Source organism: Dermacentor andersoni, chromosome 11 (genome assembly GCF_023375885.2).
Source record: "Dermacentor andersoni chromosome 11, qqDerAnde1_hic_scaffold, whole genome shotgun sequence".
NCBI classification, from domain to species: Eukaryota; Metazoa; Arthropoda; class Arachnida; order Ixodida; family Ixodidae; genus Dermacentor; species Dermacentor andersoni.
In genome coordinates this window covers 101,442,055-101,450,832 of record NC_092824.1, presented here as the reverse complement: position 1 = coordinate 101,450,832, position 8,778 = coordinate 101,442,055, and the positions used below count along the sequence as shown (strand labels likewise).

At 44.3% G+C, this 8,778-nt stretch overlaps 1 long non-coding RNA gene across 1 annotated transcript; it reads left to right on the top strand.

The window, feature by feature from the left end:
- Window positions 1-3,397: 3,397 nt before the first annotated feature.
- On the top strand, window positions 3,398-8,022 carry LOC129386882 (uncharacterized). Its single transcript, XR_008614181.1, has 3 exons — window positions 3,398-3,502; window positions 4,236-4,397; window positions 7,942-8,022. It is a non-coding gene; the product is annotated as an uncharacterized lncRNA (long non-coding RNA).
- Window positions 8,023-8,778: the final 756 nt, after the last annotated feature.

Genomic DNA, 8,778 nt, shown 5'->3' with positions numbered 1-8,778 from the left:
TGTGTACAAATGTAATTTCCATTGCCAGAAATAAAGGTAAACCATTTGCTCAAGCTTTCCTTGACAGGGAACTTTGTTAGGCACTGCTGGAATTAATTTGTATGCACTAAGCAACGCAACAAGGATTAGGACGCCAGAACGTTGAGACCTTTTCTTCGAGTAAAACAGTGCCCTATCATTTTGTTTACAATTGCGAGAGTGACAAGGTCTTCCACAGTGGCCTATTTGTTTTTTTTTTCCACGAGCAGTCAGTTTTCAGGCGAGACAGACAGCATTCAAGGAAGACCGACCTATTTCGACGCATCGGGAGCCCTTTACTGATGCTTAAAAGGATGTTGTGTAAGGACGTCGTGACATTGAGGTCATTTAAAGCTCTGGGACACGGCACTACTTAACTGCGTGGTAGCGTACGTCAGCTGTGTTATCGGTACCACAACAGACTAAAAGCTTACTCTTGTCTGGAAGACGCATTTCACGACGGTTCATCGGCGAAGATCACTAAGAATTGCTATGCACTGCAAATACTTTGTGGAGGACGAATAACCCTAGTCTACAGCAGAAGGTAATCTGTTGCTCCACACAGTATATAAGTTCACCCGCTGTGGTAACTCAGTGGCAGGGGCGTCGCGCTATTGAACTCGAGGTGGCGGGTTCAATTCCCGCTGCGGCGCCCGTGTTTTGGTGGGGTTTAAATGCAAAAACAGTCGTATACTGAGATTTAGGTGCTCATTAGAGAACCCCAGCTGCTCCAATATAACCCAGAGTTCCGCACTACGGCAGGTCTTGTAACCATATCTTGGTTACGGCTCGCAGCCTCGTCCTCGGATGGAAAAATACATATGTTATCTGCTAAAGCGATATGATTGGGTCGCTTTCTTCATTGCATTCGATTCAAGTAGAGAAGCTTATTGGCTAAAAACTACTGACTCGTAATTTTTTTCATACGAAACATTTCTAGTCGAAAACCTAGTTAAATTGAAACAACTACTTTTCGAGATTAACCTTACGTTAGCTGAAATGCAGCCGATTTCGCACCTTGGGACCGTTTAAAAGAACACATTTCACCCTGCTTAGTTCACTTTTAGTCTGCTCTAAGAGTGACTTGAAGCGTATATTTACTCGTACTCTCGTCTTTGCTGTCACAAAATGTAACAAATAGACTACTCGCAAGTAGCCATACTACTAAGCCCGAGGGCAGGGGATCAAATCCTGGCTTCGGCGGCTGTATCCCGTAGGGGGCGAAATACAAGAATGCCCGTGTACCATGTAAGGGCGCACGTTAAAGAGCCCCAAGTGGTCAAAATGGAGTGATCAGAACTTTTCTATACAACGTGCTTCATAATCATATCGCGCTTTGGGTAGGTAAAACCCCAGGATTTAATACTGTTACAGTGCGAATTTACACACCAGAAGCAATAGCGCACAATCACGCTGGTACGACTGACTCGAGCATGACATTTAGGCATGAAATACGCACGAAACGTTGTAGCACTCATACTTTTTACCTGACGTGGAACAGCGGACCCTACATTTGATGGTAATTCACATTGCATCGTGTTCTGTTGCTTTGATTATTATCCTAGGAGTAGCGATGCGAGCCAGAAATCTCGCAGCACTGGTATCTTTGTTAATATGGACGTGCTCGGTTTCTTCAAAGCCAACAGAAATCGCTGGACAAAAAGGCAAGTGCACCAGCTTCTCACAGCATCTTTACAGAACCTTTATATAGGAGCAATTGCTGCCGACGATTCCTAAGCTTGCCTATTCTGTTCATTAAGTCCCGTTATGCGTAAAGCGACAGTCACTGTTTCGGGGAAAAATGTCGGTGCAAACTGAAAGAAACGTAGCAAAAACGGCGTAATATCACGTGAAGTTATTATGAGGAAAATTTTCAGGCACTGGAAAGAGACGACTGATGCATTACAAGGGTTGTTCCAAACAAATGCCATATCTCGCCTATCATCATAACAATAACTTAGCTAATGGTTCTTATTTAAAGGGGAAAATCGTGGGCAGCCTTGGTGTCTATGTCGATATTTTCACACGGATAACAGGAGAAAGCCCAGGAAGGTCTTGGTAATGGAGCTCATCTGAATCACTTGATGATGACAATGATGATGTTGCCTCATATCGACTATGCGTCGCTGACGCTTTAAGTTCATATTCACACAAAGAAAAATATGGCATGACTAAACACTCTCGAAACAGAACGTTCGTAGCGGATTTAAAGCGAATTTATGCCGGTTCTTCTGCTGTTTCTTGCGACACGGCAACGAGGTAATCAGCGCACCCACAGAGATCGGCTCATGACAGCCATACAGCAGTCCACACAAACTTAACGTTCATCAAAGCTTCTGTCTAATGGTGGGAGACAACCAGTGTTCACCTGCACTCTACCTAGCCGTGAGGTAATCCCGTGATTGCCGCAAATCCACCACCACCTAGAGCGAACCACATGAACTCTATCCACTTGTGTTCATGTAGTGCTCCATTGAACCTGGAGGCTTACCTCAACTTTTCAAAGAAAACGCCCAAAACACATTAGGACTCACTCATGCGACGGATGGGTAAATCATGGTCCAAGCTTAGATTCCGAAGGCTCTATGAATTAATCTATGAATTGCAGCAGCATCTCGAAGCGCAATCGAGTTCATAGGCTCCTTAGACTGAAATGAAGTATAATCACTTTAATTTCAGGAATATGATTAATTTGCTGGCCGCTTTTCAGCAGCGGAAGAAAATCAATCGCCGCATTGCTTTTTATTCAATCAAGTCTTTTAAGGCGGAAGCCTCAGATGGTTCATGGGTCGAAAAACCCTGTCTGACGGTATGGCACCGAAGTTCATGGTACCAAAATTTATAAAGTTGATCCCCCGACTTTTGGTGGAAGTTGAGCCCGCGCTCTGTGCTATTATTAAAGTTAATTACGACCCATGACTTTTTGTGGAAGTCGAACACTCGACATTTAGTATTAATTAGAGTGAATTAGGCGACCAATTTCTATTTAAGAAAGCATGAACACAAGGCGAAAAAGCGCAGGCACGATCTGCGGTAATAATTACGGCAAAGTTACGTAATATAGAGTTTATTGAGGCACTCAAACCCACGATCATTGGTGGGAGGTGAAACCGCCACATCTGGTGTTAAATAAGACGAAGTTAATTAAGGCGCCGTTAATTAAGGTAGAGTTAAATAAAACAGCCCACCCATGACCTTTGATGGGAGAAAACAAGTAATAGGATGTAACAACACATTCCAAGGAGGGAGGAGGAGGAAAGAGAAAAGTAGAAGGCAGGGAGGTTAACCAGAATGAAAATCTCAAGTAATGTATGACTGTCTTGTGAGCACGCAGGCTTTCACCTTCATCCTCTTTAGCGTATGCTAAAGCGACTGTCAACTCTTTGCTACCCGAGCGTGTTCTTCAATCCTGACCTGTTTTCCCTAGGAACCAACAATGCGACAACATACAATGTATGTGGAACGCCTGCCTGCATCCAACGAGGTAATATATTTTCTGCTATGATGAACATGTCTGGTTTTATAATTCTTTAGACGTGATAATTCTTTAGACTGCTGGGCAAGGCTCCACTTTGCACGTTTCATAATAACAACGTCTGTGACTTCAATTGCACTACCTCTTTTGTAAGGGATCCTGAAACACCTCAACAGGATGGATATAACTATTGACATTCACGAAGTAGAAGAAAAAAATATCAAAGAATGGCTTGTTGTTTAGGGCCGCTGTCTTCCCTTTGGTGTAAACTTCCTTTTGGTTCTGGCTACTGGAGCCCGGGGTTAACCCGAAACAATGGCAAAAATTTAATGATTAACTCCTTCTCTGCTTAAGCCAGCCAGTCATTTCATCAACGCTACGTTCAAATACGTAGTTACTTTAGTTAACGATGCAAAGTTTGCACTATTCTGGGCACTCTCTTAATCATTCAGTGTTTCTTCCAGAAGCTGGTGGTTTAATCAATTCTGTTTTTAAATAAGTCAAATTAAACATGGCAATGATGTCACCGCAACGGTTATTTCGTTTGTTCTGTTGCAATCGTGCCAAATGCTTACCTAACTCTTCCTATCCGGAATCACACATTCCTCATACTCCTGCAATCTAAAGGAGTTATTTTTTATAATAATACGACATAAGACAGGAGCGAGTGGATGTACCCTTGCATAGTCATGATGGAGACCCTTTGATACGAGCCATGTTTCCTTCCTATCTCTTCATCCAGCACTCCTTATCAAGGACTCCATGAACACGTCCATTGACCCATGCACTGATTTCTACTCATACGCCTGCGGCGGCTGGATGTCAAAGCACAACATACCAGAGAGCCAATCGACAACGAGCAGTTTCTCCCTCCTGGACGACAAACTACGGGAAACGCTTCGAGGTAGGCCATTCACTTGAGTCAGTCTGGAACTTTAGCGCGTGCATGACGATCAGCACACTATTCACATGCTTGTAAATAAGACACCTATACTGCGACCACATAAGATATTCTAGAGAACATAAGGCTGTGGTCTTTGAACGAGCACATAATGTGCAAAAAGAGAGATCACAATAACATCAATGCTTGAAAAAAAGTTGTCGTAGAAACCGTTGAGGATGATTTATTCCTTCTGCATATCCCTATGCCATCCGTGAATCACATAGCTTCATGGGCACATCAAGATACACGAAGTGGCAATCTCACCACCAACGACAACGTCAACTGATACCGCTGCACATTACGTCTTCTAATTACAGCACCGCAGTTTGCCAATCCCTAGCAATACTCCCCCCCCCCCCCCCCCCCCCCATTTCTTATTCCTAGTATTCTGGCCGCAACTTCGCTGCCGTGGCTGTCCATCAAGTGGCCGCGCAGGCGCGGAGGTCAGTTGCAAATGGAGCGCACGCGGTTGATGCATGCCTCCCGCCTCCCCTATAGTACATGATATCGCATGATCATGCGCACGGCAATCAAATGACTTGCTCTGTTCCTCCGCACCTGTACGCTTTCTCTCTCCACTCTGAACTTTCCTCCCGGTTTTTAATGCGTGAAATAGGCCGACCTACGCCTAAAGTGGGTGAGGTAAAACAACAAATTCTGGAGTTTTGCGTGCGAAAACCACGATTCGATCATGAGGCAGTTAGGGACTCCGGAATAATTTTGAACACCTGGGGTTCCTTAGCGTGCACCAAATGCACGGTACACGGGCGTTTTAGCATTTCACCCCGTCGAGATGCGGTGGCCGCGGCAGGGATTCCGTTCCGCGCCCTCAGGCTTAGTAGCGCCACGCCATAGCCACTACGCCAGCACGGCCGATAAAGTGTGTGTAGCAGCTAAAGAAAGTTACAACTCCTACATGCCCACTGTGTCTGCATACCCCTTGTGTCACCCTGCCGCATTCGCTCTGAGGGATTCGTCATGAAAGGGCCAATCCCACAGAAAAAAATAGCTTTAAGAGAAATGCCACCACGAAACGTGCGTCCCCTGTTACAGTGTGCTTGTTCTATGACAACTGGCTCGAGGTCGCTGTTTAGAAAGCGCAGGACTGCAGTTCTAAGGGTGTATTTCACTAGCGCATGACGCAGCTAGCGCAGATCACAGCTAGCACTGAAGCAATGTAAATGATTTGCTTTCTGTTCTTCCCTTGCGAACAGTAGAATAGGTCTTACGGCAATCAGGAAGAAGATACTTAAAAAAGTGGACTTCTATATAACACAGGATTAGGGAAATTCAAGCAGGCCTCATCTAAGATTATTATCTATATATGCGAATAGCCGAACCCCATCGCGCATGAGGTGTGTGCTGTAGCCGGGCGCCTCTCATGCGCTTCCCTCGGGACTGCACCTTCTGGCAACGCTGCCATGAAGTCCGTGAAGACCCAGTGGCACATATACAGTGACCCAAGTAGGCGTCCGAGAGGTACATTGAAGAGCGACATATACGCAGTGGCCCATTCCCAGCGACCCCAAGGACACATACCCAGTGTGACATACTCACGTGAGGGGCCCACATTTTAGACTGCACTATACCCGGGACCAACCTACACTTTTAGATAGTACCATCTTCGGTGTCAACCCGTCTTTTAGGTGGCATGTCTGGATAAACGGATAGTCGGAAAGAACACTTGTCTGACAATGCTGAGAATGCCAGTCGAAATAAAACAATGTAAATGCACAAAAAATTCGCACACCACGAACGATTATATTAAGTGAGTGCAGCACATCCAGTCCGCACCTGCGGAGAGTGAAGGGGAAGACTGTAAGATGCTCGGTTAATTTTTTTATTCGATTAACAATTAACCATTCAGCATTTTTGCATTTAATTGATTAATCGTTTTCGATACAGGGTCTTTTCATCAGTTAATTGATAATTCGAAATTTTTACCTGGCACTTCTTTAACGATCTAAACACAATTATCTACTTTTGTAGGAACCTATTTTAGTGTTTCAGAGGTAGAACAAAGTTAAACAGAAGCGTATAAACGTTTGACAAAGGCGAATCTTGAACTTAGTTAAAACTAAGTATAGCTCGTACTAGTGGCTTTTGAAGACGTATACAATGTACGTTATAAAATGGCACTTATTGCAGAATTAAATAAGATACATGGTAGAGTAGTTTGCTGGGCCAGTTGGTGCATGGTGAACGTATAATGGTTTCGAGCAAGTACGGACGCGAGCAACACGTACAAATGTGTAGACATGCTCGCGTCCATACTTGCTGGAAACCATTATACGTTCAAGATACATGGCACTAGTGAATCCCCATACAGTACAGTTAAAAGAAGAAAAAAAGAAGTTTGCAAAAGCGAATGTGAAATGCAGCTCAAATATGAAAGAAGATGCAATATGCACATGGGAAAAGAAAATACTGGTTTAGGATGTTAAATCAGACTCTATTTTCTACAGAGCGAAAGAATGTCGATTGGCCGAGATGTTTGGGGGAACCGACACCTTCTTTGAATGGCCAGACAACCAGCAATGCGAGAGCAAATGCTCGAACACTATACAGATTACTGGAACCGGCATGAATTCCATCGCTATGCCAAGTACGGGCTCCAAACCGGCTCTCACGCTGTGCCACGACTTTAGTGGACGTGTAGGGACTCGAAAATCAACGAATGGGTTGCTGTACGGGCTATACTGCGCCTTGAATTTCGAGGGCATTTGAAGCCTCTGGCTTCGGGTGGCGTGGTGGTGTGTGCAGTGGGGGTGGAAAGAGTGGGGAAGCGTTTAGCTCGGTGCTACCCACCACTCGGTAAAACAGTCAACAGTCGCTCTACCACAGCCGCGCAGTCACTCCTCTTGCGCGGCCATGCCAGTAGAATTTCAAAATTTTCGCTCCGCTTCTGTCAAATACTCGAAAAAGATTAATGGAACAACTCTAATATATTAGGTCGATTAACTGAAAGGTGGATATCAATTAAGATTATACGATTTGCGGGATACATTTAATCGATTAATCATTCCTCGATGTTACGAACCCTAGGTTAATCGTGTTGATAAGCGAATCTTCTTTTTGTCATGTAGTTAAATGGACACAATGGTGACGCAAGAAGGGCCGTGCTTGGCAATGTTCAAGGCCTCGATGATCTCGCCTGTCCACTAATCTGCGTGCTTTCTGATGACGGTGACTTCCTCGAATTTTGGCTAACACTCACATGACTCGGGGTGGAAAGCTAGATTGCTGTCACACTTCTGTTTTAGGCCGCACTTCTGCCCCACGTTGTTGACCTGCTCCTGGAGATGACCGTTGAAGATGGGCACAGTCTGCCTTCCACATATGATGGGCCGCATGTCACCGTATCTCGCATATTCCACAAGTGATTTATGTCTACAGCTATTCACTGAAATATGATGTGCTGTTGTTTCCACCTATGTGCATCATGTATGTTCTTCGGCTTTTCGAAGGGAGTTCCGCGTTCAGTACTTGTATTTCTCTCCTTCAGACATTTTAGGAAACACAACAGTTGTTGAGGAGAACCAAAGTACCACGGACAAAGTTGTTGTCGTCTACAATGCTTGCCTGGGTAAGTAACAGAATGGGGAACAGTCAGTTAAGTTGCCTCATTTCTATCACAGCAGTAATTTAAACACTTCGTAGACCACTACGACGCACTCACACACAGAACAGCCGCATACAACACTGCAAAACCTCCATGTGAACAGCATGGCTCAAAGCGTTATAATGAAAGCTGGGCGAGTATTGAAAACTTAATACGGGTGAAATAGTGTTCTCTATTTCATTGGTATCAGAACAATGAACTCACATTTTCTTGTTGACAAGTATGTCTTCCGTTGAAAGGCTTAAGGTACACGAACAGCTATCGGCAATTAGAGAGAAAGACTCTTGAATATGGACCCTCTCCCAAATAATTCTCCCGCAGGACAACTGCGCTTGTTCTGCTGACTGACCAGTACTTCAGCGAATGCATTGAGTAGGTGACTTATGTACAAGTTTTGAGTTGTTGAATAAGTACGTCCCGCTTCGGCAGCCTTTAAAGTTGCTACATCTGTTTAAGGAAACCAATTTGCTTAGCCGATCTCAGTGTGTATGCCTTTCTTTAAAACGACGAGTGGTGCTGTACTATGCCTATTAAGTCATTCAATGATAACGACACTTTACTGCATCTATCTGCTGGCATGATGTTTTTTTTTTATTTCACTACTCTGAATATAGTGGCCAGATACGATCAATGTTCACTTTGTTGTCATTTATAGGTTTCTCACTTCAGCTGATATCACGTTTATAATAGCATTACACACATAAAACACCGTAGTTGCAC